Genomic DNA, 21,482 nt, shown 5'->3' on the forward strand with positions numbered 1-21,482 from the left:
CCTCGGGGGCGCTACAGGCGTTTGCACTGCTTTGAGCGCCCACGGGGCATTTTGGTATTAAAGAAGGGGACGCAGATGCTTGTGTGTCCCCTTCTATAATACCAATAGTACTGTTGCACTTAAAGCCTCAGTGCTGTCAACAGAGGGCATTCCCTCATTTGCATAGGGGCGTGTCCTATGCAAATGAGGGATTTCCTTTGACTCTGTTCCCACGCCATATTACAGATGCAGGCATAGAGTCAAAGAAGCCCTCAGGAGGCGCACTGACAGTATGCCATTTAAAAGGTGGTGCACTATCAGTGCGCATCCTGACAGCAGCCCTTTGCAGGGGGTAAAGGGGGTCCCATGGACCCCTTGAACATCCCCTTGCAAGCGAGTGCAGGTACTGACTGCAGCCGCCTGCGAGGGGATCTCTAAACTCCTTTGAAAGTGCAGGCATGTGCTGCCTGCACTGTGAAAACTCGGAGCGGCTGCTCCGTGTTTTCACATGAATGCGCAGCTCGTGGCTGTCATGGGTGCAGCGCATACACCATAATGTTAAAAGAACAATTGATGTACAGAATGCAGAACAATGTCATACATTCACCCCAGTACAGAGATCTGGGCCTAAATCCATAATTTTCTTGCTCATCCCATTCCAGTTTGAACCAAGCCATATGCAAATCAGTCTTGACCCTGCACCCAATGGGAACAGTCCAGCCCAAACTGCCAGACCAGGTCCTCCCTATACTGGTAACAAGCATCCTAGGACTGGTTTCGGGGTTTCACCCATCATCAGCCAGGATAGCTTGACTCCAGTGGCATGGAGAGCACAGGACCCACGTCTAAGCATACCTGTCTCACTCGGGGGTGACAAATGCAAAAAGAACAATTGATGGATAGAAAGCAGAACAATGTCCTACATTCACCCCAGTACAGAGATCTGGGCATAAAGCCATTGTTTTCTTTGCTCCCCATGCCATTCCAGTTTGAACCCAGCCATATGCAAATCAGTCTTGACCCTGCACCCAATGGGAACAGTCCAGCCCAAACTTGCTGGCCAGGTCCTTCCTGGACTGGAAACAAGCATCCTAGGACCGGTTTCGGGGTTTCACCCCTCAGCCTGGGTAGCTTGACTCTAGTGGCATGGAGAGCACAGGACCCACATCTAGGTATACCGGTCTCACTCGGGGTGACAAATGCAAAAAGAACAATTGATGGTCAGAATGCAGAACGATGTCATACATTCACCCCAGTACACAGATCTGGGCCTAAATCGGGTGCAGAGCAGGAATATCGACGGAGAAATATTGTGGGACATGAATATCACTGCCAAAATATTGTGGGGAAGAAATATCGACAACAAAAATATAGTTGACAAGACTGACAGGTAAGTAATATCGATTACAAAAGTATGGTTGTAATAAATATCGTTCACAAAAATATAGTTGACAAAAATATTGATTTATTAATAATGTTTTGTATTTTAGTGTTTTTAATGTGAATTGTTTGTCATTGTATTATATGTTTTAACATTTTATTAGTTATTAATTTATTTTAAGTTTAATTCTGCGTTTTTAATTCCGTAGCGGGTTGTGGGGAAGTAATTTAATGATATAGATTTCAATAATAATTTATAGTAGTTAATTTTGTTTTTTTAAATTTGAATTTTGCGTTTTTAGTTCCATAGCGGGTTGTGGGTTTATAGGGGAATCGGGTGGGAAGTAATTTAATTATATAAAATCTATTGAATAATTAATGTGTTAATTGATTAACTAATAATAGTTTAATAATTAGCTGTTAATTAATTTCAATTAGTCAATTAATAATTAATTATGTTAATTATTTAATTAATTGTAGGTGTGTTTTGTGGTGTTTACATGTGTAAATGGTGTGAAGGATGGTAAGAAATAAATTTGTTATTGATTAATTATTACATATTTTTAAATGAATTACCATTCATTAATTATTAATTGTAATTGTGTAATTCATTTTAGGTGTGTGTTGTGGTGTTTATATGTGTAAATGGTATGAAAGGTGGTAAGTAATTAATTTTGTATTGATTAATTAATAAATAATAATACATTAATTTCCAGTAATTAATTAGTAATTATTAAATTTAATTGTGTAATTAATTTTAGATGTGTGTTGTGGATATTATAGTGTTAAATAATGTGTAATTACTTATTTTTTATTATCTTTGTTAATAATAATATATTTAAATTAATATATTAATCATGTTAATATTGGAAATTTAATTAAAATGTTGATGGTTTTGTTTTTTATTGTTTTGGGATCCAGCGCTTTCCTCACTGTTGCACTCACTGGAGTGGGAATAGTAATGTTTACCCCTCCGCTATACAACGCTTTCCCTACTGTTGCACTCACTGGAGTGGGAATAGTAATTTTTACCCCTAAGCTATCCAACGCTTTCCCTACTGTTGAACTCACTGGAGTCGGAATAGTGATTTTTACCCCTAAGCTATCCAACGCTTTCCCTACTGTTCCACTCACTGAAGTGGGAATAGTAATTCCTACCCCTACACTATCCGCCGCTTTCCCTACTGTTACACTCATTGGAATGGGAATAGTAATTTTTACCCCTCCGCTATCCAGCGCTTTCCATACTGTTGCACTCACTGGAGTGGGAATAGTAAATTGTACCCACCCGCTATCCAATGCTTTCCCTACTGTTGCACTCACTGGAGGGGGAATAGTTTCCCTGTCAGGAGAGTCACCTAAATGTTACCCCTCCGCTATCCAGCGCTTTCCCTACTGTTGCACTCACTGGAGTGTGAATAGTAATTTTTACCCCTACGCTATCCAACGCTTTCCCCACTGTTGCACTCACTGGAGTGGAAATAGTCATTTTTACCCCTACGCTATCCAACGCTTTCCCTACTGTTGCACTCATTAGTGTGGGAATAGTCATTTTTACCCCTCCGCTATCCCGCGATTTGCCTACTGTTGCACTCACTGAAGTGGTAATAGTAAATTTTACCCACCCACTATCCAACGCTTTCCTTACTGTTGCACTCACTGGAGTGGGAATAGTAAATGTTACCTCTCCGCTATCCAGTACTTTCCCTACTGTTGCACTCATTGGAGTGGGAATAGTAATTTTTACCCCCTCGCTATCCGTTTTAACTACTAATGTTTTTATTTTGTTATTAAATATATGTATTATTCTTTTTTAAATAGTTTAATTTGTTAATTAAATATAGAGTGTTTAATTTTATTTTAAATTATTTATATATGTGTTTATTTTATTTTTATATAATTAAAAAAGTTTATAAATTAAAAAACGATAATAGTTAATAAAATGTATTTAAGTAAATGTATATGTACACATTTTTGTGTTTATAATTATTAAATTAAGTTTATTTGTTATAATTAGTTAAAATATAAATTAAATTTAATTTATTTTGTTAATGATATTAATATTATTTAATACATTTTATTTAAGTTATGTTATTTTTTAAAGTCGATATTTTTTACATCTATGTTTTTTACATCGATATTTTTGAGTCAATATTATTGTACTTACTTATTTAAGTATTGGGAGGCAATATTTTTGTTATCAATATTTTTACCTCAATACTTTTTTCATCGATATTTGTTACATCGATATTTAAACTAGGCCTGGGCGTAGTGGGCGTAGTGGTGCTACGCAAAGCATCACGAAGTGGGGGGGAATCTACGCACACCCACACACTTTGCGAAGCCCCGCTACGCGCCGCCCGCCTCCCTCCCGCCCTCTTCTAAATGCCCTTAGAACCAATAAGAGCATTCTAAAAGTAATGAAAACTACTTACCTGAGATGCAGCGTCCCGGCTCTCCCTCTTCCTGGTATATCGCCAACTTCTTCCTCACAAATGCGCATGCGCGGGCGCCAGCGCATGCGCATTTCTCGCAAGAAATGCGCATGCGCGGGCGCCCGCGCATGCGCATTGTTGAGGAACAAGTCAACGATAAACTAGGAAAAGGGAGCCCCGGGACGCCGCATCCCAGGTAAGTCGTTTCATTACTTTTAGAATGCTTTTAATGATTTTAAGGGAATTTAGAAGAGGGCGGGAGGGAGGCCGGTGGCAGGCACCTTCGCTACTCCATGGCGTGTGCGTAGTCTGCCTACTACGCCTACGTTGCAGATTGCGAAGTAGGCAACACAACACACACTCCGTGAACGGAGCGGAGCACTACGCCCACACTTAATTTAAACATGTAACCCCTAATTCCATCGTTTTTTGCTCCCCATGCCTTTCCAGTTTGAACCCAGCTATTTGCAAATCAGTCTTAACCCTGCACCCAATGGGAACAGTCCAGCCCGAACTGCCAGGCCAGGTCCTTCCTGGGCTGAAAACAAGCCTCCTAGGACCGGTTTCGGTGTTTCACCCCTCATCTGCCAGGGTAGCTTGACTCCAGTGGTATGGAGAGCATACTGGGGTGCATTATCATTATTTGCGCCGGGCGCACCTTTTGAAAGGTGTGCCGGCCGCAAACAGTGATGATGTGTAATACGGTCCCTGGTAGCCAAGATGATATCCGCAACTTGAGCTGAAAGACAAAAGGATATCATCTAGCATCACTCAATTTCTATGCATGCAGCTGCAGTATTCATGGATTGGGTTAGAAGACCTGACCATCCAGCTTCGAGAACAGGTCTACCCTGTGTAGGAGAAGAAGTGGCCTCATGCTGAGTGCCAACAAATGTGCATACGAGATCCTACTTATCCAACCAGAGGTGATCAGGATCCGCTTTGCTCAATCCTCCCTTGCCTTCTGTAGGACCTTTAACACAAGCAGAATCTATGGAAGTGAAAATTACAGGCCTTGAGACCACCTGAACATGAAGCCACCCTCCACTGAACCATGGAGAGGGAACAGTTAGATGCAATACTGAGGATACTTCTCGTTCTGGGCCAAGGCAAAGAGATCCACATCTATTTGGTAGAAAATGGCATCTATCATTCCGGGATATAGTTCACACTTATGGTGCTTGAGTGAGAAACGACATGTTGAACCACTCTCACAGTGAGGAAACCTGCAAGGTAAGCCACTTCTGTGAGAGTTCCTTTTTGCTGTGCCCACTGACATAGGCAAACCGCTTCTCATGACAAGATCCACCACCTCACTTTGCCTTATCTGTTGATATAATGGATAGCGATGGTGTTATTTGATAGAACCTGTATGTTGCTCCCTGATATGGAAGGGAGTAATGCCTTCATGACAAAGCGGACTACCCATAGCTCCAGAACGTCTATGTGTAGGCGCTGTTCTGATATGGACTAAAGACCCTGTTCTGTCATGTTGCCCATGTGGGCACCCTAGCCCAGCGAGGAGCTTCTGTCAACTTGGTACACTGTGCCTGAGGAGGTCTGAAAGAGTAACTCACCAAAAGGCTGGAGGGCTCCATCCATCAATGCAGATACAGATTAACTGACTCAAAGTTCTGAACCAGAGGCAATAGACTGTGTTGCAGCGGATATTATTACAGGCTTCATTGAAAAGCCTTCATCAGCCATTTGATGTGGGGAACCAACAGGATGCAGGGAGCCATGACTTTCAGCAAAGATAAAACATGCAGAACTGGGACCAGAGTTGGAGTCAGAAACATCAGAATCATCTCCTAAAGACCTGGATTCCTTTGAGTGGACGGAAAAACCTTAATCTGGGATTGTGTCCAGCACTGTACCTATGAAGGTTACCCACTATGTGGAAGTGAAATGATATTTCTTGGTATTGATTGTATAGCCTACGTCATGGAGGAAAGTCATTGTGCACTGAAGATGTTCCTCAACCAGTGCCATGGACTCCTGCTTTGACCCTCCAGTAGTCCATGTTTGGGAATACATGAACTCCTGACCGTTGCAGTAACAGTGCCACAACTGCCAGCACTTTAGCAAATACACATGGTGCGGTAGCCAATCCAAATGCTAGAACTGTAAGCATATAATGTGAATTACAGGTAATATCTGTTGGTGGGCAGTATTGGTAGATTGAAATAGACATTCTGGGGGTCCAGGAACATAAGCCCACATAACTTGGTTCAGGTTAATCTTCTTGAACTTGTCCTGTTGAATGAATAGGTTCTAGAGGTGACGGCCGGGATGGGTTTGAGACCCCCATCCTTCTGCGGGATCAAGAAGCAAATGAAAAAAATCCTAAATCTCTTTCTTCCAGAGGCACCACATCTATGGCTCCTTTGTTCAACAGGATGAGGACATTCACCTCCAAAATTGAAAAGTGTGCCAAAGAGAACATCCTAATGAAGGGAGGGCAGTTCAGAGGGGAGGAAAGAAAGTGTGAAATGTAGCCCATGTGGACAAGCTTGATGGGCCTCAGAACCCTTGTGCTCCTTTATAAATTGGTGGAAAAGTGGTAGACCCTGCTGAAGATGGTGGTGTAGGGTGCTGGAGTTAAAGAGGTTTCAAGGCAGCAGAACCGGCAGTGGATGGTGGAGACTGGATCCGACACTGCTGGGCATCCCCTAGACCCATTCCTGCTCTGAAAGGAGCAGCACGTCGGTTTGGGGTCTTTGGAGCAAATGCGAAGGTTGGTGCTTCCAAGAAGCTTGTGCCCTGGAGTAGCCTCAATACTTCCTATATGTTTGGAAGAATTGCCTTGCTGAGGAGGCTAGACCAGCAAGTAAGCTGTAGTTCTGCTGATGAAGGCCTCCAAGTGTAGTGGTGCATCATGATGGCCGTGTCCATGGAGAGGGGCACAGTGTTTACGGAATCCAGGTAACACTTCAGGATTTGTTTGCATGCAACCAAATTGTTCATGAACAAGTTGGAAACTGCTTTTTCATGGGGTCTGGAAGGATAACGACTGCATGTTTCAGCAGCTCATCCAGGGGGTAGACTTAGTGGAACAGAAGGAATTTGCTGTTTGCAGTATGTAGTTCAAGGCTGACAGAGGCAAATACTTTTCAGCCAAGGAATCCAGCTTTGTTTTACTCTCCATGATGAAGCACTGGGTAAAGGCATTTGGGATCAATTTTGAAGATTAAGCTTGCACCATTGGACTTTATGATGAAGAGTATGACAACAAAAATTGTGGGTCACCCGGTGCAGGTGTATGTCTACTAGTTATGTGGCTGTGATTTGCTGGAACCAAAAATGCTTTCCCCATGCAGCTAGAACAAGTTCATCATCTTCTATTTGGCCACAATTTTTACCAGTTGTAAAAAGGGCCTGAGACTCTTCAGTCCAGGCAACTCTAAGGACCCTTGGATGCTGCTCTGCCAAGGGCACATCATCAAAACATGCTCTAACTTGTTCCTTCAACACATTGATGACTTCAGCCAACTTCAAAGGTGGTGCTGGAGACGGTTGCAAATGTGGCTTCTGTTTTGGCAAGAACCTGGCTTCAAGTAACTGTGTTGAGATCCTGAATGGTCCTGGAAGCAGGACTCTTTTCCTCAAAGAAAAAAGGGAGGGTGCTTTTTTTTTCTTGTGGAAAGATCTTTTGGAAATTGTTTCTCTTCCAGGAGAGTCACCTAAAGGTGAAGGGCAACACTTTTGTGTATCCCTGTGGGCCTTCAACTCTAGCTCCATGTTGGCCTTTGGTGATTTAAGAAACAGGAGTTGCAAACTTCAGAGTCATGATCACAGTTCTGAAAAAACATGCAGATGTTGTGTATCCAGGAAGGAAAATTTCTTGCAGCATCTTTGACAGGATTGAAACTCTGATATCTACGGGAGAGACATATGACCTGGTCACTGTTAAAAAACAGAGGAAGTTCATCAGCAAAGTTCAGTTCGAGCTCCAGTCCCATGTTGTTGAATCTCAGGAAAACAAGAACTGACATTAGCATCTAATATACTTGGATAAAAACTGCAAGCGTAGCGTAGTCCTATGCCCAGGGTTAGTCCTAACATCTGGCTGGCAGAGTCACTTCTAAAGTTCCATTGTGGCACCTGACGAGGCTGGAGAACAATTGTTGGGGGAAAGCTTCCAGACCAGCCTGTCATCTGGAGATATATTCATAAGGTGTCGGCCCAGCTGGAGTCGATCCAGCTTGCTATATGAGTGAAAAACATTTATTGAGCCTGGAACTCCATCTCACCTGAAATGTTTTCTAAAGCCTTCACTCCTGGGGCTGTCACCCAGTGCTCAGATATTAACACTGCACTCACTGACTACCATCAATGCTCCCATGGTAGCATTTGACAAAACAGCACTGCTTAAACAAATCAGATCTGTCTTTTCCAGACCTCAGGCCTCTTGGTTCTCTATGGTCCTTTGCTCTAAAACACAGAAAGACAAAGTAGCCTATAAAGCTGAACGGGTGAGGTATCACACACACCCATTAGGAAAATCAGGAGAAGCTACTACTCTTGTAAAATTGAGAATGCTGGCAACTCATACAAAAAGCTATATAAAATGCTCAAAGACTTTAACAAGCCACGCGCTTGCTCTACTGCAATTCCTTCCTCACCGCAATTATATGATTCCTTGGCTGACTTTTTTGAAGAAAAAAATCGAAGCCATCTACCAGAAATTCCCTATTAATCAGAGACAGACCAATCTAACTGCTCTTTTGGCACTCCCATCTGATCCCTCCCCTCTCCTAGACAGGTGTAAACCCTGTACACTGGTCCAATTTATGGGGCTTTTGGTTAGAGCTAAATCTGGTTCAACTGCGGATATGTGTCCACCTAGGGTCACTGCTAATGTCGCATCTATAGTTGCACCTACTATCCTCTCACTGTTTAACTTATCCCAAGATACTGACAAATGACCACTCTCTTGGAAGTCCGCTCTGGTCCCTCCGATATACAAAAAGCAAATGCAAATCCTAAGATTCAGCTTCATTAAAGCCCCATCTCGTTTCTCCCATTGTTCGGAAAAATGTTGGAAAGCTAGGTCAACAGACAGCTGATGACATTCCTAAAGGTTTTTTAAATTTGTAGGAGGGTGGATACCTGACTATGGTTACCCCAGATTGTTTGCCTTGTGTTTAGCTGGTTTTCGACTTAGTTGGCCTGGGACCCTGCTAATCAGGGCCCCAGGCTATCTGCTCTCTCTTTAAAATGGACTCCATGTACCCTAGGTGCATAACTAATTGGATATTGGGTCACCTTATCAGCCCCTGTACAGTGTACTATAGGTACCCAGGGCAAAGGTGCATCCAAGGCCTTCCAGGGGCTGCAGCATATCTTTTGCCACCCCTGGCTGGCCATCCAAACTGACACAACTGGCTGATCACTCAGCTGGGGCAAGGTCGTGTAATCACCCCTTGCTTAGATATAGTATACCTATATCTAAACCTATATCTGGACACATATACACCTATAAGTCACTCCTATGGCAGGCCTTAACAATCCTGGAGGCAGAGTGCTTGGTTTTATGTGAGATGGTGCTCTAGCATGAGCTGAGCCTGTCTGCAGCTTTCAGAACCATGTCCTTATAGCTGTTCCAGGGTATTGCCATACCATATACTCTTAAGTGCATTATAATCCTCGCGGTTATTGCTAACTTTGGTTTGGCTTTATCAAAACATGTTGTGTAAGGTGTCAATGCTACCCCCGTCGCCAGAACTGGCGAGGGGGTAGTATTCCACCCTTCTAGAGGGCTAAGACATGTGGGTAACAGTAAATGCGGTTAAATCTAACCAGAGCCCCAGCATCACAAAATGGATGCTGCTGCCACAGACACGAGTCTGGCCTCCTGCTGCTGACCGAAACTCCAGCAGGGGAGGCCTGGACAAAAGGTATCCTGTCACAGAGAGGTGTTACACCACCCCAGACAGGAGATAGTGGATTGAGGCAGGCAGGGCGAGTAAAACTAGACACTGCCTGGGGCACACAAGGCTCCCCATGCATAGCCCAGTTCAAACCGGTGCTGGGGCACTCCAGCCCCAGCTCTGGCGCGAAACTGTACAGAGGGAAAGGGGTGTAACCACCCCCTTCCTGGGTTCCATCCATAGGAGGGACCTAGCAGGATATCCAGCCCCTTGATTTGGAATAAAGGTAGGAGCTGTGCCCATAGACTTTAGATAATCCTGACTGAAACTTTGATACAGAACTCTGGACCCTTCGACATCCCACTCGACGTGGAAGACTGAAGAATCTCCCTTGTGGTCAAGGAGTGACCACCCTGTGCAAACAGGCACCATCCAGCGCCCAACGGTTTGCTTTGTTGCAGCTCCCGCCGGAGCTCGAGCAACAGAGATCGACAAGAACCGGATTCTCAGACATCCAACAGCCCGATCCACAGCCACAGCAAAGCTGAGACCCGTGGAGGCAACGTGAGACGTGGGACCGGCCATCTTGAAAAGACTGCAAAGTACTTACCGTGCAGCCCCCGAGGCACCCTTGAAACTGTGCATTAGGGTTTGAGAAGCCCCAGCCCGAGCAGCTCGTGCACGGAAGATCACCCCTCCACACTCACCGAGTGCTGCGTGGGGCCCTTTTGCATTTTCCTGCTCGACGCGTCTGTCCAGTCACTTGCCCGTTGGCTAGTGGCCTCTACGATGACTAATCTTTGAAACTACTCTGCTAGTCTGGTTGCTCCAGACTGGCCCTTGCTCCCCTGAAAAGGAGCAACCTCTCTGCCCTTGCTGGTCCGAGTAAGAAGCGATCTTCAAATCCTGCGTGGGTTGCATTTGCCAAGGCCTGTTGACTCCGATTCGGAAGCCGACACCGCCGACAGCAAGAGCCTTTGTGGGACAGCTCGTGATCCACTCCTGGTCATCCTCGATGCCCCAGAGTCCACGTGGCAGCGGAGACAAGCTTCTCGACAACCACCTGATTGCGCCCGACATCGCCTGGTTCCTTCCTGGTTCCATCCTGGTCACTGGCTAGTGACCCAGACTCTGTCCCCTCTGCTTTCAGGTACTCTACATCTTCGATCCACCCTTGGATCCAACCGGACTCTTCTCTCCTGGCCGCCTGCAGCATCTGTATCTCCAGGCTCCATAGATCTCCACGACGAAACCCGGCACACTTTGGCACCTATGCACCCGCTTCCTGTGGGGGAGGTAACGATCAAACACCGGTGCTCCTGTAGTGGTTTACACCTCTAGTGTCCTAGTTTTAAGTGGCTAAGTTCTAGTCCAGTCGGAAGACTTCCAAAGCAGTAACTTTGTAACGTTTACGCACCATTGACTTTGCATTGGTGCATGCGTGTGCTTTTAGCGCTGCACCCGAATCCCGCGGGCTACTCCCGTCCTAACTACAGTTAGTCCAGTGTAGTCCCAGTGATTCCCAAGGCCCTAGGCCTTACCACTGTTCGTAAAGCGGTTCTTATACCACTTATTTAATATATGGTTTGAGTGGCCACCGGGCCTATCCATAATTGTGCAACTTTTGTATGTTTAACTGTGCTTTTGTTTAAACGCTTGTGCCTCTGCCCTCATAAAGAGTACAGAGGATTATTCTAGTAATAAATACATATATTTTTATAATATATAACTTGTGTGGTGTCCTTTCATTTGATATTACAGGATTGCATATGGTAAAACAGCTGGCTTCACATGCCCTCTTGAGTTAAGCCTAAGACTGCTTAGGTCCATGCTACCCCTAGGATAGCTTGTCTATAAGGTTGACTTACAACCCCCACCATAAGGGTTGTTTGGACTGATACAAGGTGCTCACTAGAATAGTGAACATCATACATCAGGCCAACTTCTCACAAAATCCTAGACTCCTCTCAATCAGAATTCAGATCAGGCCACAGCACTGAGACAGCACTGATGGTGGTTACCGACACCATCCGCCTGTCTTTAGATCCAGGCTCTCCTGCCACGCTAGTGCTGTTAGACCTGTCAGTGGCCTTCAACACTGTTTCCCATGACAAATTGCATGAGATTGGTGTCGGGGGCAATGCCTTGCTATGGCTTGCAGACTTTTTAGTCAACTGCACCCAAACGATCATGCTTTGATTGCTTTTGTCCCACCGCATCTCACGGGGTGCCTCAGGGCTTGTCTTTGAGCCCGATATTGTTTAACATCTATGTAGCCCCCTTGCCAAGGGGGATCTAATGCTGAGAAATGAAGGCGGTGGTATGATGAAGGCAACGGCGAGCAGTGGAAAGGGAGCGAAAAACTTGTGTTAGAAGGGACAGGGCCCTGTAAAGAGAGGTGGAACTTGTGCAAAGAGGCGAGCCCTAACAGGCGGCTCAGTGGGTAAGGCGCCCGTTGCTCAGATCTCCTGGAACCAGCAAGTCGCAAACTGGACCCTCACATGACCATCTCACCCTTTCATCCTTCCGAGAGCAATGCATTGAGTATTATTTACCTGGGAAATGGCAACGCCTATTTAAAGAACTACGAACCTAGACCTGAGGAGCTAAGAGCTATGTAAATAAAACTTAATGTATTTACTATGCAAATACATTTTGTTCATTAGTTAGGCATTCTCCTTGAACCCCTTTCTGTCTGTAATTCACATCTATCTCACTTTTATCTCACTCCTTAGCTTGCATTCACCATGTAATTTTCCTCGAAACGGGCAATCTTTCAGCATTCTCTCTCCTAGTAGCTCACTTTCATATTTCCTCTTTTGTGTGCCAATGTATTGTGAAGAACTCCCGTTGCCTACACAGTTGCCGTTGAGACTGCTTCTTTTTCTTTCTAAACGCACACCTACTCCGCTGCCTCCCTTCTTTCCTACAGCATCACGTCCAAGGAACGTATGTCACAGTGTGACAGTGTGTTTAACAAATCAAGCATAAGCAGGGTCGGCTTTAGAACTGGTGGCGCACTGTGCACGATGTTTGTTAGCGCCCCCCGCAAAGACCACCTCGCCATGGATTCTCTCACTACCACCATTCGACAATGCCCCCCAAGTCTCCATAACCATGTCTTTTAGATTTATTTAGTTTTATAGCACCACTCATACCAGTTTAAGGTGTCAGAACACTTTACATACATTGAACGGACATAATCATAAGTGTGTAAATCAGTATATAGGAAATGTTACATAAGACACAGCCTACAAGGTGTAGGAATCACAGGTCATCCATACTGGTAGGCAGTTTAGTTTAAGAGTCCTTGGTCTGGAAAAGTGAAGCTCACTTTGACTTCTTAATAAGTGAGTATTCAATAAGTTCTATCATTACCGTTCTTGCTCCCAACTAGTCAGTCATGTATGGAGAGTCACTAAGTTATATAATTTTACCTTTGCTCTGCATAGTTATATTGAATAAGAATTGTCATATATTCATGTTACTCTCCTCATGGGTCTATATTAGTTACAACACAATCGCTTAGTTGGGTTGACCGCTCACGGCTCATTCCCTCTGGGTGTAGATACTTATATTTTTGCATTCTCTCTCTTCTCTGTTTTTGATGCAAACTGCATTAGTGTCTATCTTATTCTCTTCTCTGTAGCCATGTCTTCTGTGCAGTGATATCTCTTGCACTCCACTTGTTCTTTCTGTTCTACTTTCTTTCAATTGTTCTTTACTTATCCTCGTCTCTCCTCTTCATAACTTCTCCCTCTCTCCGACAGAGTGTTATAAATGTTGTGTTCTAGCTATAAACATAAGTCTATGTATAGTCTTGGTAAATATATGATCGTTAGATGTTATGTCTTGGTGATTTATTGCATAGGTGGTTATACAATGTGGAAAAATCTATGCAAATAGCAGTGCTGTCTTAATGTTTGTACTGTGTAAGTAATATTTTAAACGTGTCATGTTCTTGTTATCACATTTTTTGTATTGCATTATATTTATATTTGTATATATTTTTTTTTAATTCACAGCCCTGAAGAAGCCCCTCTGTTTGGATGAAATGCGTCAGCTGTTCTTTTCCAACATGACACTTTTTGAATAAATGAAGAACTTGAAAAAAACATCTGTGGACACGGATCTGATAATTTGATGTGTGCCTACCTGTTTGTTTTTTCTGTTAGTGGTGCACCTTTGCTATGGTTAGAAATTGATAGGAGTTTTCTTCAATGATAAGAATTGATTTCTACCCAAATTAACCCTGTTTTCAATATTAGGATAAGGAAAGACTGGGGAAAAACATGTAGCTGTAATATATTCCTTGCAGTTTGCATGCAGCTCTTTGATGACAGTTAATAGCTTACTGCTCTTTATTAGGATTTTAACTTTTAAACTGCAAGTAATAAAAGGATCTCTCTGATAAATGCAAGAACCCCTTGACCTATTTAAAGTAAATGCACTTTGCGATCAGAATGGGACACCTTCTATGCAGCAGGCATATTAACCCTCTGCACTAGGATGAGTCAAAACTTCCACTACCAGTCTCTCTCCAGAAAGAACATTAATCACCAGAGTTATCTTGAAATTTTTATTGATTACTGAAAATTGCTTGGACAAGGAACGTGGGATCAGGTGCTTTTAAAACAATGAACATGACGCCCCCACCCCAAGTCAGCGCTGGGAGCTGTGGCATTGAGCATAAGTTACACGCCTGAACTGTGACCGACACCCCTTCTGTGGTAAGCTGGCACAGTGAGATATGCTCTAGCTGTCGAGATGGGTGCCCATGTGTTTGTGTAATCTGCAAGCTTCACACTTAGTCATTCATCCTTCTGAAGAAGATCCATTGAATAGTAAGACCTAGGATTTAAAGTGCTTCAACGTGACAAAACATGCAGTTAGCAAGCACTTCAAAAACAAGTTATCATGTTTTAAGGTTCTTATATGTATGGTATTGTATTGTATCAGCATTTGTAAAGCGCGCTGTAACCCTACAGGCATCCTGGCGCTAAGATACAGTAAAGTGCTAAGGAGTAAACTGCGGAACTAACCAGTCGATTATGCTCTGGGAAAGAGCCAGGTCTTAACTTTCTTCCGGAACAACAGTAAATCCTGTATTTGCCTCAATTCCAGGGGGAGACTATTCCATAGGCGGGCGGCTGCTAACCCGAACGCTCTTCCCCCCATTGTAGATCTCTTAGTCCTCTGGATAATTGCCAGATTAGCTGACGAAGAACGTAGGCTACGTACAGGTGCATACCAGCCAAACCTACCCTGAAGCGGTTTGGGCCCAAGTCCATGAAGCGCTTTAAATGCATTACACAGAGACTTGAACAGTGTCCTTTGGCTCACCGGGAGCCAGTGCAGCTCAGCCAACGCCAGAGATGTTGATGACCGACATGTTCTTGATAGTGCAAGCTTTGCTGCTGCCGCTTGGATTCTCTGGAGCCTCATGATTAGATATTTCGGAGACTCCAGTAGAAAGGCGTTACAGTAATCCAGGAGGCTAAGGATAACACTCCTAACCACTGTACCTCTAGCCTGAGGAGGTAGCAATGGCAGCACCTTCCGGAGTCCTTTAATGAGAGTATAACTTTTCCCGACCAGCTTATTGACATGTGATTCCAGGTTAAGCTTATCATTGAAGCTGACCCCCAGATTGTGTACCATACTCACGGGTACCAAGGGGGCATCTGTAGGGATAGGTTAGAAATCAGTAGGTAAAGCTGACGGCGCTCTGCCCACTCCACAGTGCAGTATCTCAGTTTTTTCATTATTAAATTGCAATGAATTGTTTCTTAACCAATTCACCATTTCATGCATACATCTATGAAATGTTTCTTGGGAGTCAGCATGGTTGCCTTCCAGGAACACTATCAATTGGGTATTGTCTGCATAATTAACCACACTAATATTGTGGGATTTGATAACGTCCAAGAGCGGCCGCAAATAGACATTAAATAAGGTAGAGCTGATTGAGGACCCCTGAGGTACCCTGTGCTCATTGTTAATGAATTCTGATTGAAACGGCGGGAGGGCTACGGCCTGCCGTCTTCCAGCCAGATATGATTGAACCCAGCTGAAGGCCACATCTGCCACCTCCACTTCTACCAGCCTTGCCAATAGAATGGCATGGTTCACCGTGTCTAATGCGGTGGACAGGTCCAAGAGGATCAAGGTCGCAGATTGTCCCCTGTCCGCACGCATTTGAAGATTATCCAACACGGTAAACAGATCTGTTTCTGTCCCATGACCTGGGCGGAAATCAAATTGCTCTTCCTCCAGCTTATTATTACCCTCCAGAAAACAGAAGAGTGCCCGGCTCACTAGACGCTCCACTATCTTTACCTGATATGGTAGAAGGGAGATTGGTCTATAGTTCTTAGGGCAATTAGGGTCCAGTGAGGATTTTTTGAGGAGAGATGGTGATATTGCCTGCTTCCAACAGGGTGGGACCACCCCACTACTAACTGACTGATTACACAGCTGGTGTAGCATTGGAAAGACCTCTGGGCCTAGCTCTTTCCAAAGTTTTTGGGCGATAGGATCCAGCGGTGAGCCTGAGGAGACCCCAAGGCCACCCCACCAAACTCTTCCTACGAGGGCAGTTCGAAGTGGTCATGGGTTGTCGCCTGTATCAATGACTCGAACCTATTGACCCTGGCTCCATTTATATTAGATGTTCCTCTTTCATCCCCTTCACTAGTTCCCAATGGGACATCTGATTTCAGTCCTTCCACGATCTTGTTTATCTTTTCCTGAAAGAAGGATGCCAGGCCGTCACATAGTTCTTGTAATGGCACAATCTTATTATTTATGCATTCAGGAGAAGCCATGTCTCTCACTATTTTTTTTTGTAAACAAATGTTATTGGTCAAGCTGCACATGTACAGCAGAGCCCTGTAACCCATACGCATCTGCACAATCTGAGCATACAGAAATGACTTTGACTATACTCCCAGAAAAACCTTAAAGGAAATACAACAGCAATCCAGCTCCCCCCGATTGCACCATTCATCCACTCTAAACAGATCTATTTGGATATTTACAGCCAAACTACCCACCAGGGCCATACCCCCACCCCGCTCCCGGGATCCCTCCTAGCAAGCCCAAAGTTTATAATCGTGGGTCCTGATCTACAGGAACAGGGTCTAGAAGCAATCCCCGATAGTCTGCCCACCTCTCCCATATTTTGAAATGCTTTAAAGGGCACCCCCTGGCAAATAGGTTTCTCAAGTCCCATACAGAATTCCAGGCCATTCTTCCATGCCGCCACAGCAGGGGGTCTTGGAGCCTTCCACGCCCACGCTATGTCCCTCTTTGCCAATGTAAGACCCAACAGTAATAAATGACGTTTATAGACGTTACCACCTTTCCCTTCGAGGACGTGCAATAGAACTAGTTTCGGCGAGCGGGGAAGATTCCAGCCCAAAACCTCCGACAAGCAAGAGAAGACCCCCTCCAAAACTGATCTAAGGAAAGACACTGCCAGACTGTGTGCATCAGCGTACCATCCTCCCTGTTACACCTGTTACACCTGAGGCACACAGGGGAGTCAACCAATTCTGCCCTCCACAACCGCATTCGTGTGTAGTAGACCCTGTGCAGATATTTAAACTGAACTAGGTGCAGACGCACCGCTATGGCTGCCCCCCGCACAGGTCCACTAGAGCCTCCACTCAATCCTCCTCCTCCAACGGTTCCAGATCTCCCTTCCAATCTTCACGAAGTATGTCACTCACTATTTTGATGATACAGTTGGTGCTATTGGATGACTTCAGGATAAGATCCGCAAAAAAGTTAGCATTGGCAGTAGCTATTACTTTTTTATACTTAGCTAGATTATCCTTCCAGGTAGCTTGTTCATTGTTAGCGTAATGTTTTCTACATTGTCTTTCGGCCCGCTTACATTCCAACATATAAGTCCTCAATTCATCAGTATACCACGGCGCAGAGGATCTTCCCCTTTTCCTGATGTTATTGATAGGGGCGAGCTGATCGATTTTACTAATTAGTTGCCCACAAAAAACGGTGTAATTCTCTGCTGCCTGCATCCTAGGGTCAAAAAGGGTCTCTAGATGAAAAAACCGGGGACGTTTTAGCCTTCTTCAATAGAGCCTTCCAATCCCTGCCTAGAAAACACCTTTTTTCCTTGGGCATGGATCTAGTCCTCCTAACATGAGTCACTCTAAATTTGACCAGGTGATGATCAGACCATCCCACTGGTAAGATTGTATCCATTATAATCGAGTTTTCCCCGGAGAAAACCAGGTCTAATACATGTCCTTCTATATGGGTCGACTCTGAGACCCGTTGCAACAAATTCATATTTGCACAGGATTGAATAAGATTGTTGTAAGCTGTATCCATCTTCCCGTTAGGCCACAGGTTAAAATCTCCCAGTATCAACAGTTTATGATGGGTGAGTGCCATATTACTAATCACATTGGCTAGCTCCTGCTGTTGTTGTGCATTAAGTGCTCCCGGAGGTCTGTAACAAATCATGCCAGTCAAAATATGCCCAACCAGTCTTTCACAGAAAAACGTAAGATTTTCATATGTGCGACCTCATCTATATCTAAAGGGACAATGTCCCAAGAATCCTTGAAAATGATCCCGGTCCCTCCACCTCTACCACTAAGCCTTGCTTTATGAAATGTTTATACCCCACTGGTCAGGCTAGCCCCAGCTCAAGGTCCAGCACTGATTCTGTCCATGTCTCTGGAATCCATTGACATTTTTTTACACCTGATTGAAAGAGCTAGGGAGTACATGCGACTTTCGCATATGAGAGAAAGGCCTGATCACTCAGGGTTGTGCCTCAGCTAAGCTAAGAGAGCACATCCTGCAGGAGTCAGGTAAGTCGCTAGCAGACATTCTGACCATGGGCCGCTCAAAGAACTGTCAAAAACACACACTTATCAATTGGAGGCAGTCTCACCAAGAGCAGTAAAGACCAAATCAGTCAATACGGTCATGCCCCGGAAAGGCCCAGAAAGACCAAAGAAGACCATAACACCAGCACAAGCATGTGCCTACTGTGGAGACCCAGCCCGTCATCCCGCAAAAGGCAGATGGTGTGCCGGGTGTGAAATGTTTAACCACTTTGTAAAAGTATGCTGCTCCGGCAATAGTTGAACACCCTGCACAACTGTCAATGCAGTCTCTGAATATCAAACACAGGCAAACCACTCCTCATTGGCCACAAACCAATGGGAAAGTGGAACACTTCATGAGGACTTTGAGCAAAGTCATCAAAATCGCACACTCCAATCAGCAGCAACTTCAATGGGCCATCTATTACTTTTTACGAGCGTATCGCCAATCCCACACTCCACCACGGGACAAGCACCAGACACCGCCAGAACTCCATTCGCCACCATCTGGAGTAGACCCCGCTCTTCTCAGTAATCAACAGGTACTTGAGGAGTGGTGTACCACCAACAACCAGGCCAGCTAGCGTCAGAGAGTCCGAGAGTCCACCGTAAGAGTTGGAGACATGGTACTCATTAAGGACCGTTTCCCCGGATGCAAGTTTTGGTTTCCGTTTGAACGTCACCCCTGGGTGGTCACCCATATTCATGGTACTAAAGTAACCGCCCGGCAGGGTGAAGAAGAGGTCATGAGAAACATTTCTTTTTTTAAGTGCTTTCATATGCGAGTTTCCCCTGGCATGATGGAAGAAGGTATGAAGGGAAACTGGGTGACCAGAATGACACATCGGTGAGTGCTGGTTTCTCAACTGTCATCCCGGGACTGATGGGTGGAAGCAGAACTTAAGCCACCCCTACTGTACCTCCGAGGGCAGACTGAAAACGTACCCAGTCCGACAGGATGGGGAATCAGGAGCATCAGTACTGGGTATGGCCTGAGCTGTAATCCTGCTTCCTCCATTTGTTTGAGGGACCATGTAATGTAAATTAAATGCTCCAGTTTAAGCGCCTGATAAATGTAGGAGAGTAGGGGGACATACTCATTGTTATAAAGTTTGTGAACAGCCCCATCAAATGTGAGCTATAGTCTGCCGATGACAATGGGGAAGACGTTATTTCTGCTGTCTAGATGTGTTGTTTGTTAAAATAAAGGAGGATTGTAATGTCCTTATTGTACTACAAGTGGCATTACTGGTAGGATGTGTTGGTGGGACAAACCGATGAGTTAGAGAGGTGTATTGAATAGGTTACCCGACCTGCAGGTCTGTTGGCATGGTGTCGCGTACCACGTGGGCATGAATTATTAAATATAGGAGAGGGCAGGCAGGGAAACCACCTGCACCACGACCGAATGACACAGTGATTCCCCGGTCTCTGGTGTGTCTCATTCCTAGGCCCTCTTCCCTGGCAATCACAGCCTAGCAACAATCGGCTGGCACTTCTGTGTACCTGAAGACGCCAATATAACAGAAGTCAGGATTAGAACCTGATGCCCAGTTTCAAAACTGCTAATTCTAGCCATTAGCACACATCTCCTCCTCTTATAGACTTGCCTGGTTCTTCATTTTAGCTTACGTTCTTACATAGCTACTTAGTTAGAAATCCTAACAATGAAGTCTAGACTTTGAAGTGCGTGAATGTCACTTACAAGACACCGCCTCAATGGCCACTCATTGACATTGCCAGAGAGCGTCTGTATTTCTCATGAGGCTAGGCGGCATTCTAATTTACACCATTTTAAGAAAGGCCGTGTTACAAGCTTTGAATGATTTGTGGTTGGACTGTGAGTCCCAATTCCAGACTTTGAGTGCTATCTACCAATTAGGATATTTAAAAAAAATGAAAAAACTCCATGGCGATATTTTATCTCAATCGATTACTAAGGGCTTTGCGGGTCAGCGCTGTCTCACTCTCAGTTTTTGCTGTATGCCTTAAACTAAAGAGTAAGGATGATAACAATCTTGGGTGATACCAGGATCCTCACTCACAATATGTGAAAGGTTTTTGAATGGGCAGAGGTCGTCCCATTGGCTTGCCTACTTAGAGGGATGTTCTGGCATAGAATATGCTCTGCTCCACACACATGAATAATATAAGAATGAACTTTTATAATTCTGTCTCTCAATTGAGTAATTGTACATACAAATAGAATAATCCCAAACAAGCCATTTCATAAAGCATATACACTCAAATCATATATACGTCGTTTATCAACCTGACATGCTAAAGTTTATCAAAAAATACTTTTTTTACTACCTGTATCTTAATTTATAGTATAGAGGAATGGTCATTTTTAGGTCTGGCCTTCTGCGCTACTACCTGATATACATGTTGTTACAGAATCTTCAAAATATGCATAGAGTGGACATGGGCTGCGTCCAGAATTCTTTCTATCTCTCCTCATGCTATTGGCTACTTGGTGCATCATTCTGTCCAATTTAGAGTGCTTGCATTCGAGTGTACTAGGGAGTATTTTACACCATAAAAGTACTCTGAATTACAATGCATTAACATCTTTATAATACCTGGGATTCCATAAGCTCTATATAATCGGCAGTCATTAATTTCTTTATAATCAGACACTTGTGATGCACCAAGTCACCGATTATAAACAAAAGACGTCACAATTCGACTATTATAGGATTATTTCAGTCGAGTTCTGATGTCACAATGCCTGCTGCCACTGCCAGTAGCTGAGGTCGAAGGAAGGTCAGGTCACTGAGCATAACTGTGTTGTGTGGCGTTTTAGGATCCGATTACATTTTCCCGATTCATGCCCTTATGTAGGCATAGAAATCCAGCCCTTATTTAGGCACAGCCCATGCTACCCAAATACAGGCATGGCTACTTCCATCCGTTCACCAAATGTCACAAAGATTGCTTGGAAAACC

General features: G+C 44.4%; 1 protein-coding gene and 1 non-coding gene across 2 annotated transcripts in view; one reads left to right on the forward strand and one right to left on the reverse strand.

The window, feature by feature from the left end:
* The window catches only part of LOC144783810 (unconventional myosin-Ig-like), a 1,420,229-nt gene that overhangs the window by 124,273 nt on the left and 1,274,474 nt on the right, over positions 1–21,482 (reverse strand). The window lies entirely within an intron of this gene.
* On the forward strand, positions 20,518–20,668 carry LOC144786301 (U12 minor spliceosomal RNA). Its single transcript, XR_013602115.1, has one exon. It is a non-coding gene; the product is annotated as a U12 minor spliceosomal RNA (small nuclear RNA).

Source organism: Lissotriton helveticus, chromosome 10 (genome assembly GCF_964261635.1).
Source record: "Lissotriton helveticus chromosome 10, aLisHel1.1, whole genome shotgun sequence".
Lineage (NCBI taxonomy): Eukaryota > Metazoa > Chordata > Amphibia > Caudata > Salamandridae > Lissotriton > Lissotriton helveticus.